This window comes from Geotrypetes seraphini, chromosome 17 (assembly GCF_902459505.1).
Source record: "Geotrypetes seraphini chromosome 17, aGeoSer1.1, whole genome shotgun sequence".
Classification (NCBI taxonomy): Eukaryota; Metazoa; Chordata; class Amphibia; order Gymnophiona; family Dermophiidae; genus Geotrypetes; species Geotrypetes seraphini.
In genome coordinates, this window is record NC_047100.1 from 26,097,731 (window position 1) to 26,112,917 (window position 15,187).

The 15,187-nt window shown below is 42.7% G+C and overlaps 1 long non-coding RNA gene across 1 annotated transcript in view; it reads right to left on the reverse strand.

Annotated features, from left to right (window-relative positions):
- Positions 1-9,674: 9,674 nt before the first annotated feature.
- Positions 9,675-15,187, reverse strand: part of LOC117351452 — a 33,866-nt gene continuing 28,353 nt past the window's right edge. Inside the window, exon 3 of the long non-coding RNA XR_004537415.1 lies at positions 9,675-10,738. This is a non-coding gene — a long non-coding RNA (uncharacterized LOC117351452). The remainder of the gene's footprint in view (positions 10,739-15,187) is intronic.

Genomic DNA, 15,187 nt, shown 5'->3' on the forward strand with positions numbered 1-15,187 from the left:
GAAAGAGGGGAGAGGATGGAGGGGGCAAGACAGTAGATATTGGCTAGAAGAGTGAAAATAAAGGGGGAAAGAGAGAGAAAGAGAAAATGCTAGAAGGACAGAGAGAGGGAAGAGTTAGCAAAACAACCGGAGAATAATAAGGTGAGGGAGATGGAAAGCTGTATATAAAAGCAAATAGAGATGCAGAAAAAAAATGGAGGAAAACTGAAAGGAAAAGGTTAAAGACGAGATGGATGTAGGAGAGGAAGTGGAGAGAAAAAGCAGATAAACTGAAGACCCTGAAAGAAAATTAAGAAAAGACAGAAAACAGAAAATAGGATAAACATGAATAAAATAGCCAGACAACAAAGGTAGAAAAAATAATTTTATTTTTAATTTCATGAACAGAAAATGCAGTTTTACTGTAAATGTACACTGCTTTCTTTTTATTTTCCAAAGTGTAGAGTGCTGTTTCTCTTTCTTTGGTGTTGAACTGTATATGGCTTCTCCAGGTTTAAGTTTGGCTTTTGTCTTCATTTATTTAAATTTGTGGTTGCAGGAGGAAGTGACGTCCGAGAGAGCTCCAAAGTCAACGTGGGCAGCACGAAGTTAAAAAGGTACAGGGAAGGGGTGCGGGTGCGGGTGGGGGTGCAAGTGGTAGGGGGAGAGGGGTGCCACCGCCCTGAGCGCCCCTCACTCTTACTACGCCACTGTCCTTCAAGCATGTGGTCCTTCCTCACTTCTACTTTCCCTTTTCTATCATGAAATTGGGAAAAGTGAGACAGTAGCAGAAAAAAGTCATAATGATGGTCTCCTAGGGCTGCCACTGGCCCCCAAGCTTTGCATTGAAGAGCATTGCCACTTAGATAGTCACTAGCAGAAGGGAGATTTTGAAGTCTCATCTCCAAAATCATCATCTGAAAGCCCTGACGAGCTCCGGCAGTATCTGGAGGGCCTTTGAGCCTGCACGGATGACGTCACACACATGCTCCAGGTCCTCCAGACACAGCTGGAGCTCATCCAGGAGAGGAGGTTTTGTGGGGGTGGGGCTGGAGGCAGAACTGGGCGGGGCTGGAATAGAGCTGGGCGGGGTAGCGCTGGAGGCAGAATGTGGTGGGGTCATGTGTCTGGAGTTTCCTGGAGAAAAATATGGTAACCCTAGCCAGGTGTGATTCTCTAAAGCACTGTTTTTCAACCTTTTTACACCTATGGAGCGGCAGAAATAAAAGAATTATTCTGTGGACCGGCATCGGTCCGTGGACCAGCGGTTGAGGAACACTGGGCTAAGTCGTGGGCCAGACCCTGCCCATCTCTACCCAATGTCCACCCCAGACCCCGCCCCCATAATAGTACTAATTGCACCTTGCACGTCCCTTGCCTCATCTGGAAGCCTTCCCTCTGACGTTGCAACGTCAGAGAGAAGGCTTCTGGTTCAGGCGCAGGATGCCCGTAGGAGCCACTGCCCGTGGCTTTGTGCACTGAATCAGTTAGGAAGAGGGAGCTGGTTCGAAGATTACATTACATTACATTACATTACATTAGGGATTTCTATTCCGCCTGTGCCTTGCGGTTCTAGGCGGATTACAATATAGAAAATATCTGGGACATTCCAGTAGAATTACATTTCAGGATAGGAGTAAGTTACAGGAACAGTGAAGAGTTATGATATTACAATTTCACAGAAGATATTACTTATTTCAGAAGATAATACATATAGTAGAAGATAATGCATTTTACAGAAGTAATACATGTCAACTCGATCAGTTAAGTCGGGTGTAGTGTAGAAGAGTTACAGTATATTCTTGATCACAGACAAAGAGGTAATATGGATGAGTGATTCCGAAGTCGTTGATTGGGAACTCATTGGGCGGTGGTTAGAGTGATGGGAGATATTTTTTGAACAGTAGTGTTTTTATTTCTTTGCGGAACTCTTTTATGTCTGTTGTTTTGGTCAGTAATTTAGAGATGTCAGAGTCTATTTTGGCTGCCTGTGTCCCCAGGAGGTTGTCATAGAGTTTCTTACGACAGGTACCGTTGAGTGGTGGATAGGTGAAGATGTTCTGTGTTCTCCTTTTTCTTGGTGGGTGGTAGTAATGAAAACGGTTATTTAGGTAACTGGGTGCCGTGCCATGGGTTACTTTGAAAATGAGACAGTAGAGTTTGAATTGTGTTCTTGCTTTTATTGGTAGCCAGTGAGATTCTAGGTATGCATTGGTAATGTGGTCGTATTTGCTGAGTGAATATATGAGTCTGAGGGCTGTGTTCTGGATGGTCTGTAGTTTTTTATTGTTTTGGTCGGGCAGGGTAAGTAGAGGCTGTTGCAATAGTCGACGATACTTAGTACCAGGGATTGGACAATGATCCTGAATTGGTCTTTTTTAAAGAATTTTCTGATTTTTCTTAAATTTCGCATTGTGAAGAATGCTTTTTGGGTGATTTTTTGGATTTGTGTTTGCATTGTACAGCATCTGTCTAAGTGTATTCCAAGGATTTTGAGGGAGTTCTGTATAGGGTACTTGATTGAGTTTACTTCCAGTTCTGTTAGGGATGGTTTTTTGTCCTTCTCTAGTAATAAGAATTTGGTTTTGTCAGAGTTCAGCTTCAACTTATGACCTATCATCCATTTATCCACTGTTTCCAATGTAGTTTTCAGGCGTTCTGTGGAGATTGGGTTATGTATGTCGAATGGAAGGAGGATGGTAATGTCGTCCGCGTAGCTGAGAGAAGTAATATTTTGGGCGTCTAGGGTGGTGCCTAGGGAGGATATGAATAGGTTGAAAAGTGTGGGAGAGAGGGGAGAGCCTTGTGGTACTCCACATGGATTAGACCATGGTTCAGATAGAATGTCTTTAGATTTGACTCTGTATGTTCTATTTTTGAGGAAGCCTTTGAACCAGTTATGAACTTTACTTTACCTAACACCGCATCGATCGCACCGTGGACCAGCGGTTGAAGAACACTGTTTTGGGCCTGATGCATGTGCTGGCCCTGTGGACCGGCAGGAAATTTCTGTGGACCGGCACTGGTCCATGGACCGGTGGTTGAAGAACACTGCTCTAAAGGACATGGGCACCTATAAAACCCTAGACTTAGGCACCTATAAAACCATAGGTATCAAAAGGTTGAAGAACACTGCCGTTAGGTGTGATTCTGTAACTGGGCCTAAGTGTGATTGAGAAGAGATAGGCGCCTATCATTATAGATGCCATTTACAGAATTTCCTCCTTAATGCAAAGCTAGGGTTACCAGATTTTCCTTTTGGAAAATTCAGACCCCTAGCCCTGCCCCCTGGCCCGCCTAGTTCCACACAGCCCCGCCCATATCCCGCCCCTACTGCCTGCTCTGGTTGGGCAGGGAAGACGTCCGCGCCTACGTGGAAACTAAGTGTTGACATCACTTGCATGTGTGTATAATGTCATCGCGTGGCAGCCGTGCATGCGCGGCCTTCCTCCCTGCCCGACAAAGTGCCGGGTTTTGAGAAGCCGTCCGGACCCCCAGACATGTGCTCAAAAGGAGGACATATCCGGGGCAATCCGGACGTCTAGTAACCCTATGCAAACGAAACAGAAAGGAGGAGAAGCCCTGAGGAGGCCTCACCTAGCATAACAAGACGACTAATAAAAACAAATCTGTTTCTGTTGGCACTGGTATTAGAAATTGAAAATACAGCATCCTGCAAAATCTGTTCATAATGTCTATGAAACAGTGGTGCTGTGTTTCAGGTAACTTAATAGCAAAGAGGCCCCTGTCAGGGCGCTGGCAAAAAGCGCATGGAGTCCAGAAAGAGTGCACTGGCGGATGAAAACAAGTTGCATTAGCAGCATTGTTGGAGCCGTATGTCAGAGACAAAGCAAGCTTCTTTTTCTTCGTGGTGCAGATTAGTCACTGGGAGGACAGTCTGTAAACAGAGTCTTCACGCCGTGCCAGACTTTCTCCTCCTTTTCCTGAGTGCCCCGATGTGCAAGTTCATACATCGGAGGGAAAAACATACGAGACTGGCAGCACTGAATTTTCCTGAAAGCCCAAATGGACCCAAATGGATTCCAGGTGTCCACCACACGCTGGGTAAAGAAACACTTCCTAGCATTCGTTTTGAATCTGTCTCCTTCCAACTTTTCCGAATGCCCTCTATAGAGAATTATAGACTTGTCTTTTCAATGCAGTTATACACATAGGGCTCCTTTTACAAAGCTGCGATAGCGGTTTTAGCGCTCACGCTAGACGCTAACGCCAGCATTGTTGCGTGGGTTTGGCACGCGCTAAAAACGCTATCGCAGCTTCGTAAAAGGAGCCTATAGTTTTATGTGTGTAGGTGATTACACCCATGCAAATGCCAGCGTTTCACATGTAAATCATGAACGTTAGGCAATACTTATCTTTCTTAAAGGATATTCTATTGATTGAAAATGTTAAAAAAGGGGGTTTTGCATATATAACACATCAGAAAAAGGGTTTTGCAGTTTTTGCACTAGTGGATAATCAATTTAGATCAGGGGTGTCCAACCTTTTGGCTTCCCTGGGCTGCATTGGTCGAAAAAAAAAAAAAAAATTTCTGGGGCCGCACAAACGAGCAAACGCTGCAGCAAGACAGAGGAAGGAGCCGGCAAGACGGTAAACACCCGGGGGGCAGCAGAGGAAAACACTGCATCGCCCTTGACCGGGGCCGCAGGTTGGACACCCCTGATTTAGATGGTGGTGAGAAGGAGGGGTAGAGCATAGATGATTATAACATCAAATTCAGGATGCACACCTGGAATGATATATAGATCATAGGAGGTCCTGTGGGTGTCAGGTCAAAAGCGCGCCAGGACTAAGGCGCGCGCAGACAATTGAGCGCAGTGTGGAGGTGCGCGCCGCAGAAAATTACTGTTTTTAGGGCTCCGACGGGGGGCTGTGTTGGGGGAATCCCCCCACTTTACTTAATAGAGATTGCGCCGCATTGTGGGGGCGTTGGGGGGGGTTTGGGTGGTTGTAACCCCCACATTTTACAGAAAACTTCACTTTTTCCCTGTTTTTAGGGAAAAAGTTAAGTTTACAGTAAAATGTGGGGGATTACAACCCCCCAAACTCCCCACAACGCCAGCGTGATCTCTATTAAGTAAACTGGGGGGACTCCCCAACAAAACCCCCCGTCGGAGCCCCTAAAAACTGTAATTTTCTTCGGCGTGCGCCTCCGTCTTGCGCTCGGTTGTCGGCGCGCGCCTTTGTCTTTCGCGGTGTTGTCTATGAACCGGTCCTGTGATCTGATTCATCCAATATGTTATGATATGCTCACCTCCAACCCCAAGTAAGAAATTCATATAGAATTCTCAGATGGAAACTTCATTTAATTGACAGAAAATGATCTTTTGATAAATTTTGTTAAAATCTGTGTGAAACAGCATAAAAGCAGTAGCTATCTTTTAGCACCTTTGAGAATCTTTAAAGTTTGGGCATATAGAGGTCCTTATAAACAACATATTACCCATTCTCTCTATACAGGTATAGCTTTCAGCTTCTCAGATGTGCGCAAGCCCCAGTGGCACGACAAGCCCATGTACCATGACCAGGGTAAAATCATGAATAGGCCTCCTAAAAAATGGCTTTGTTCTAGAATTTATCCTTATTGCCTATCGTCCAGATGATACTAAGGTTGTTCACGAAATCATATGGCAACTGTAGCATAAAAGTCAGACAAAGCGCAAAGAAGTAGCAAAGGCAAAAAGCCCCACGTGAAAAGGAGACATGAAAGTAGTGGAACCTATTTAACTAAGACCAAGAAAACACCTGGGAAACGAGGGGAAGGGATACAAACCTTCCCCATACCTTATCGCCCAAGAATGAATGACCAAAAGGAACATGATAGGTCTCAGGGACATCAAGACAGAAGAAGCAAGTTTGAATTCTTGTCTTGAATCTGGAAGGCAAGTTTCTATTCATAGTTAATCTCCTCCCAAAAAGCTAAGCCTCTTCAACTAACAATACCGAAGAACAGTGTTCTTCAATCGCCAGTCCGTGGACCGGTGCCAGTCCGCAGAAATTTAATGCCGGTCCAAAGGGCCGGCACGTACATCGTGCCCCAGACAGTGCTCTTCAGCCGCCGGTCCACAGTGCAATTGATGCGGCGTTGTTTTCGGGCCAGCTCCCTCTTCCTCAGTGCTGCAGTGCACAAACCTGTGGGCAGAGGTTCCTACATGCGTCCTCTGCCTGAACCGGAAGCCTTCTCTCTGACGTTGCAACGTCAGAGTGAAGGCTTCCAGATGAGGCGCGGGACGCTGCCCACGGCTTTGTGCACTGCAGCACTGAGGAAGAGGGAGCCTGCCCAAAGATAACACCGGGAGGCAGACCAGAAGCCAAGACACAGCATGGAGAGAGGGAGACAACAACGGTAGGGGGAATGATTTTATTTTTTTATTTAGTGATTGATTTACATCTGCTGTCTGTTCAGGAAGAAATGCATTTGTTTCTTTTCCTCTGTGGTTGTACTGCATGCAAAGTCTTGCATCTTAGGGTTTGTTTGCAAATATTAGTACTTTTAGTTTTTGGTTCTGTATTTGCATGGGGTTATCTGTGTTCTGGTAGGAATGAATATTGAGAAGCATAAAGTGTACTTTGTGTAGTTTAATTTTGTGGTTAACCATTATGTGTTGTTAATACGATTATATTGTGTGTGTGTGTAGTATATATGAAAAATGAATGGAAAAAATGGTGTTACAATTATGGGGGCAGGGTCTGGGGTGGAGATTGAGTGGAGATGGGCACGACTTAGCCCAGTGTTCTTCAACTGCTGGTTCGCGGACCGGTGCCAGTCCACAAAATAATTATTTCATTTCCGCCGGTCCATAGGTGTCAAAAGGTTGAAGAACACTGCAATAGAAGACAAAAATTTCTGTCATTAAGGACAGCAGCTGTGTCAATCCTTTCTCTAACGTATTCAAAGTTCTAGATGGAGAATACAAAACAAAATTATCAGCTAGATATTGCTAGATATAAGCAGCTCAATAGACCATACAGATAAACTTATGTTGAATAGTGGTAACCGGCAGCAAGAGTAAGCTTCGCAATAGCGTGTGGCATGATACCACCTCTTTCCTCCCAAAAGGAACCTCGCTGTTCTATCTGAACAAGCTGTAATCCTCTTCCTACACAGATGAGACTTCTTATTGACCTGCTACTCGGGATTCAATTTGCCCTACCACATTTTAAAATACGAGATCGTGATGCATAAAACCAAAGATCACCGTTTCCTTTAGGAATGATGATTGGGCGGGTGCATCCCGCTCTTGCAAAATGTAATGGCGGCCTTGAAAATTCAGGTGTGTCACCTGCTGTAACGCAGCTAACAGCTCTTGTTTATTAAGTTCTTAAATTATTAAATGATTTCATTTGTCCTCCTCTGAATGATTGGGTAGAGAGCATCCTCCGTGCAGAGCTGTGGGAAGAAGCTACCGCTTTCGAGCAGCAACCCCTACGAAAAAAAAAAAAAAAGTAAACACAAAAATAAGCTTGCTTAGAGCCAGAGGTGACTTAGCAAAGCTTTGCTCAAGTCTATGATGCCCATAATCAAAGAATATTTTAATCGACTGAAGGAAATCAAAGCCGTGAATTAATACCGCATCTGCTATTCAAGATATCTCTCCTTTCGTACCCAACTCAGACGCTCTGAGAAGTTTTATGCCGTTAAATATGTTCATTTTTATTTTAGTATTTAGCATATGCCTTTCCAGTCCTAGTTCAAGGCAAATTACTTCCAGATGTGTTAGGGATAAGAGATGGGACTTGATATACTGCCTTTCTGTGGTTACAATCAATGGCATAGTAACGGGGGGCTAGGGGGCGGACTACCCCACCTCCTATCTGCCCCCCATCCCCGTATCTTTATAAATGTTCACCAGCATGAGTAGAATCTTCCACCTCTTGCTCGCACCATCTTCGGCTCCCTTCTGATGTTACTGCAATAAAATTAATTCACAAAGCTAAAAAATATGATCACGTCACCCCATTATTGATTAAATCACATTGGCTACCCATTTCCCACCGTATTACATTTAAAATTATACTGTTAGTACATAAAACTCTGACTTTCAATGAACCGCAATTTATTTCTAAAATGATCATTCCATACAATTCTGTACGTTCCTTACGATCATCGGCTTCGAACTTATTATCTATCCCCTCCTTGAAAATTATTGGTATAAGAAGAAACGACATTTTTTCAGTTATGGCACCCACATTGTGGAACTCATTACCAAATTACATAAGAATAGAAAAAGACTTACAAACATTTAAAAGATTTTTAAAAACTTTTTTATTTTAAGATGCATTTGAACACACGATATAACACTCATAAACTTTTACACATTTTATTACAAACATTGGACTTTTTTCCCCTCACCCCTTATTGTGTTTTCCTATTCATGTAAATTTCAATAGATAAAAATGATGTAACTTTTCCCTCCTTTCCTACCCAGTCATGTTATTTTTTTTTTGGCCTTAAATGTATTGTATTGACTGTTTCTTAAAATTTTGATTATGTTTTGTATTGTCTGTAATAAGTCTAATTTGTCAAATTTATATGCGAAACCACCATCTGTGGCTTTTAGAATGTACATCGCCTAGATATGACGATAGGCAATTCATAAAATGCTAATAAACTTGAAACTTGAAACTTCCTGGACATCAGAAGGGAGCCGAGGGTGGTGCGAGCAACTCATGCTCGCACTGGTGAATGTTTCAAGAGGTATGCAGGAGTGAGGGGCAGAAGTCAAGTGATAAGGGGGTGGGGGTGAAGACATGTACAGATTAAAAAGTAAAGGGGAAAGCGAGGAGCCCTGAGGGGCACCACAAGGGTTACTCCAAGTGCTGGAATAGGTGTTATTAGAATATACTTGGAAAGTATGCAATGACAAAAAAATCTTCAAAACCAATTAGAAACTTCATCATGAATGCCAATGGCATCTAAACATTCCAACAGTTGCATTATCCATAATGCATGATGACTTGGGATACAGCTTACTGATCTGCACAAGCAATGGGTGGAGGTTGTATCCCAGTTCCTGAGTCAGTATGAAGAAGATCCAAGTATTCTGGAGAGAATTGTCACCGGAGACGAGACATTGGTACATCACTGCGACCCGGAGAGCAAAAGACAAAGCATGATGAAGTAAAGGAAGCGGTGCTCACCTGGCTTCAGGAGCAGCCGAAAAACTTCTCTGCAGGAATGCAGAATCTAGTTGGACGACACGACAAATGTGTCGTCTTGCATGGGACTATGTGGAAAAGTGATTTGTTCAGTTGCTCGCAGTTACTTCTATTAAAGCCGTTAAATGTATTTTGCCTTTACTTTTTGATTTACCCTCGTATATGTTGTAAAATGTGCTTTGCTTTGAGGGCCATTTAGGATCAAAAGAAAATAATCAAGAAAACGGTGAAGGAATTCAAAAAAGCATGGGATGAACAAAGAGGATCTAGAATCAGAAAAGAATAGTAAATATTGAAGAACTAAAGCCAGGACTGGGCAGACTCGCATGGTCTGTGTCTGTATATGGCCATTTGGTGGAGGATGGGTTGGGGAGGGCTTCAATGGCTGGGAGAGCGTCAATGGCTGGAGTGAGCTTTGATGGAGACTTCAGTAGTTGAAACCTAAGCACAGTACTGGGCAGAGCTTTGGATTCTTACCCAGAAATAGCCAAGAAGAAGAAAAAAATGTTTAAATTGAATCAGGTTGGGCAGACTGGATGGACCATTCGGGTCGTTATCTTCCGTCATCTACTATGTTACTATCAAGTTCCCAAAAAATAAATGAGTTGCTAGAAAAGCCAGGCACCGGAATATTTTTATGGCGTTAATTTTAGGGTCCCCTTTTCTTTTAGCATATACTGCATATATACTCAAAGAGAATAAGCAGAAGGTAGCCATGTTTCTCAAGGAGTTATTCGCATTGTGCTAAACTCAGAAATGTGGCTGTTAACAAATTTTAGATAGCAACTGGCCAGCCTTACAAGGACTCGTCTGTAGCCATCTGTGCCTTATAAATCAAAGGGTTTGTTAACATTCAACTGTAGTCTGTTTGTAGTGTCTCATTTTTCCATGCACCTAGACATTCCTATCCATGCCTTCCTTATGTTTGTAATGGGTTTATTTATGTGTATATCTTAATCCAGAACAGAAGCTGCTACAGCAGATTCTTCATATGTTGTGGTGAGAAAAAGCTCTGCCCGAGATCGTATTTACAGTTTCTGCAAGACATTCCTCATAATGTATGCAGCTGTTTTCACCGGCTCCTTTGGCTGTCAAGTGCTGGGGTATCACTTTCAGTTGGTTCTTATGATACCACAACCACATGCCATGCTGTCAAAACAGAACTGTATCTGAACAAAAAGCTAGTATCAGGCAACAGATGCTCCTAGACAGAACTCAGCAAAGGCGGGATGAAATCCCAGAATCATTTACACTGGCAATACTTATCGGTAGGAGGAATGAGCAGCATCGCCTTGGACATGGCGATGCCCTTCTGAATTCGAGTTTAAGAACATAACAAATTACAAATGCCATCCATATGTCAGAGAATGTCTCATATTCAGAAGTAGACATTCCAAGAGTCGTATAATTACAGCATCTTCAGATCCATGCCCGTAATGAGTTCCATCGCTTTTCAACAGCCCAAGGTCACTGTCAGATCATTAGGAAGATATCTCCATGACTACGTCAGGTGCCATTGCGACATTAGTGCTCCCATGAAGGATGCGAAGGTATGCTACGCCTGGAAATTCCCCTACCTCTAGGCAGCAAACAGAGAAATTATGTCAGACAGGTCAGGTAGACCTGGAATAGCAAAAGTCATAAATCAAGCAATATGCATTTAATATTGTCTTGGGGGAGGGGGAGGGAGAGAGAGAGAGAGAGAGACCCTGGACCTCAGATTCAGTAATTGTAACCTTATTTATGTGCACTTAGTAGGATAATTTTCTTATTTTTTATAGCTGTCTAATCGCAAGCATATTATGGATTACAGATATCATGAACACCAGACAGGCTTGGGAAGCACTGTTTGAGATATCAGGGCCAAGGCAGTGGTGATTTTCTGCCTGGCTGCTGACCTGGAACTTTGTGCCACTGACCTGGAACCACTGGTAGAATAAGGAGGATATGGGTGGTGGGGGAGGGGCAGTCCACAAGTGATTAACACGCAATCAGTGGCTGTTTTTAAGGCAACCACTAGCAACAGCGTCATATATACAGTAGAATCTGGGCCAAAATCTCAGAGTAAGTTAAGAAAGGTTAAAAGTGATCTAATTATTTAATTTTATTTATTCCAATGTATATCAAATCAACTAAGTTGCAGTATGCACTAATGTGTGCTTACTGCAGTTTAAAATGCACCACTATGTGCATGCGCTTCTCACACGCTAAAAAATAGTTTTAATTTTTTTGGCACTGGGGGGAAGCGGGTTCTGCGCTAATCAGTTAGTCAGCTACAATGCTGTGCACTAAGGAGAAATTTTTATAAAAAACGCTTAAATTACGTACCTAAATAAATAGGTGCCTAACTTATCCCCCCCCCCCCCCACCGTAGCATGGTTTTTAGCCCCGGGTGTGGCAGTAAGAGCTCTGATGCTCATAGAATTCTATGAGTGTCAGAGCTGTTACCACCACGGCCGGCATTAAAAACGCTAGCACGGTTTTGTAAACTGGGTGATTGGAGCCTGCCTTCTTAGGCACAATTCTACAAAAGATAAGCGTCTATCACATGGTGCCTAGGGACGGCTAACTCCAAAGTAGGGGCAGAGGGGCACCACTAGGCATGATTCTCTAAAAGTCTTAGGCACCTATAATTTAGGCCTTTAAAACCCTGGACTAAATTACAGGTGCCTAAGTTTTAAGTTTTAATACTCGACTGTTTTAATCTTTCTACCAGAAATCCCCCAGCCCTGAGATGCCCTGTCTGTCCAAATTAGATTATAAGCTCTTCTGAGCAGGGATCATTTATTGAATGTTAAATGTACAGTGCTGCGTATGCCTTTCAGCGCTATAGAAATGATAAGAAGTAGTAGGAAATTAGGCGCGATTCTGTAATAGACACCTAAGTGTGAATGACAAAAGATATCTTTTTAAGCCCCATTTCCAGAATTTCCCCCTATCCGATTAGCACATTTTTAGCACACGAGCTCTTTCTGCCACCAAAATAGGTGTCAGTAAATGCTCACGCACTAATGGGAAAATTAGCGCATGGCTACTATTGCCAAAATAGAAAACTCAGCCATTTTTTGGCAGTGCTAAAAGTAGTCTTACACACAGGAAAGGCCCACGCTGGGGCTAGTGCAAACCACTTTTTTTTTTTTTTTTTTTTTAGCTCTGAGGAAGGGCTGTCACTCACTGCTTCAGCTGCTGCCCCAAATCCCAGTGCTGCTCCTTGTGACCCTGGGCAAGTCACTCAACCCTCCAGTGCCCATCACTTTGAATGTCAGCTTTGAAATGCCAAAGTAACTAAAAGGCAGTATACAAGTCCCCATTCCATTTCATCAAGCCCAGTATCCTGTTTTCAACAGTGGCCAACCCAGGTCACATCCAAAAACCCAAAGAGTAGCAACATTGCAGAGCTGAGATTGTGATGTCATAATGCCTCATTCCACCAATGCCTAAGAGCCAGACTCATTAGTGATGTCACAATGGCTTGATTGTCCTATACTTGGCTCACATAAGAACAAAAGAATTGCCATACTGGGACAGACCGAAGGTCCATCAAGCCCGGCATCTTGTTTCCAACAGTAGCTAACCCAGGTCCCAAGTACCAGGCAGAAACCCAGAGAGCAGCAACATTCCAGAGCTGATATTGTGATGTCATAATGCCTCATTCCACCAATGCCTAAGAGCCAGCCTCATCAGTGATGTCACAATGGCTTGATTGTCCTGTACTCAGCTCAAATAAGAATTGTCATACTGGGACAGACTGAAGATGTGGCTCACTGGTTGAGCTGCAGCCTCTGCACCCAGAGGATGTGATATCAAATCCTGGTGCTGCTCCTTGTGTCCCTGGGCAAGTCACTTAATCCTCCAGTGCCTACTGCTCTGAATGTCAGCTTTGAAATGCCAAAGTGACAAAAAGGCAGTAAACAGGTCCCCTGTCTCCTAAAAGGATCCCTGAATGAGCAAGCAGATTGTCCCCACTGTAACCAACTAGTGTTCTAAATTGCATACTGCATTTGACAGTTATGTGATAAATAACTGGAAAAAGAAATGCAGACTTAAATAGATGATAATCTGATAGAATTACAATTGAAATCTACATGCTTGAAAATTGAAAGGCAAACCTTAAGGGACTCCACAGAAATTACTCTCTTTTTCGCCAAAAAAAAAAAAAAACCCTCTCATTTGTTATAAAGCCTAAATAGCTCCAATTAAGGTGCATTTTTCCAAAAGGCAGGAAATAGGAATAACTCTTCAGTGCATCAAATCCTAAATTAGTTATCCCAACGGAAACATTTCTCTTTCCCCCTCCTTGTGATATCCCAAAGATAATAATTATTCGGTTTAGCTCCTATTTGTAAATGTTTTCCGTGTGCCTGGTTTATTTTGAATCGAAGATTCTAGTATCTGTTTCCCCACAGCTGGAAAGCTTTCTTAATAACCTCCAGACGATACCGTTTTTAACTGGACATGCTTTACTACATCTTGGCTTTGTATACCCATATTTTATTAATCATCCACCAGAGTGTCTTGTCTAATAAATACTTCACAGTATGTAGAAAGACTGGGGTTAAAAATAGGACAATTACAAAAATATGCTGGTGGATGAAAATGACCTGGATTATTCCAAAGCAAATACACTGTGGCTTGACCAACCTTCCTCCATTTCTGGAAAATGATGACAATGAAATCTATTGTGCGAGAAAGAAGTCCCGATTGGTTGAGCAGCCTGATGGAACTCAATGTCAGTCCTTATATTCATCTAATACTTGACACCGGTGTCTCTCAAACTGTGCCAAGGTACAATGGAGTGCCCTGATGAAATTCCGAGTGTGCCACGAAAGATTCCAGAATTTTACTTTATTTTTAATAATCCCCTTCAGAAGTATACACGTATGTTTGTCTGTCAATGTTATGAGCGTCTGTGTGCGTTAGGATACAACCGCCCAGACAAGCATCATTCTTTGATGTGTTTGGTCCTTGAAAACTAATAATAATAATAATAATAACTTTATTCTTGTATACCGCATTACCATGGAAGTTCTATGCGGTTAACAGCTGAAGAGACTGTACATTTACAGCGAAGTTACAATTTCGTTAGTGTTACATTTACATTTTAGACGATACATTTTCAGTCATGTTACATTTACATTTTAGACGATAAATTTACGGAGAAGTTATTTTTTTGCAGCTAGGTTATATATTCGGAGTAGTTACATTTGCTATAAGTTACATACAGCGGTGTTACAAATAGCAGTGTTACATACGGCGGTAAAGAGACTGGGGGAGAGTCGAGGTCAGAGGAGGAGGAAGGAGGTGGGAGGATAAATCAGAGGAATTTGTCAAAAAGGTAGGTTTTAGTTAACTTCCTGAAAGTTTGATAGGGGGGAATTGGAGATGAGGGTGGAGAGGCATTTGTTCCATTTGCCCGCTTGGAATGCTAGGGATCGGTCAAGGAATTTTTTATAGAGGCAGCCCTTCAGGGAGGGAAAGGAAAACAGGTAGGTATTTCGAGTACGAGAGGGGCACATCATTTTATTTTTATTTTGTATGCAGTAGTTATCCTAATTGAGCAACAAAGCAATCAAGGCTTTGTACCCTTTGGATCTTCTTATCTTTGCGAACTTGGATTTTCAGCCCTGACAGAAATTAAATTGGGAAAAAAAAAAAAAAAAGTACTGAAGATATTTTCTGGTCGACTGTCAAGTGGTGTTTTGAGTTAATTTGAACTCTATGAGTGTCGGGAGCAACGCTGGCCATTCAGCGCGGCTCCCCGTGCTAGAAACTGCTAGCGCAGTTTAAAAGAAGAGGCCCTTAGTGTGTTTTTAGCTCTGGCCACAGCGGTAACAGCTGTGACGCTCATATGAATTCTATAAGCATCGGAGCTGTTACTGCCGCAGCAGGTGCTAAAAACCGCGCTACGGTTTTATAAAAGGGGGGGAGGTTAATTATCTTAAGCTATGTTATATTTTAGAGTTACTACCTAGCGATTTTTGCATATCAAAATAGCATCATTCAAACAATACAGTTATGGATATATTAG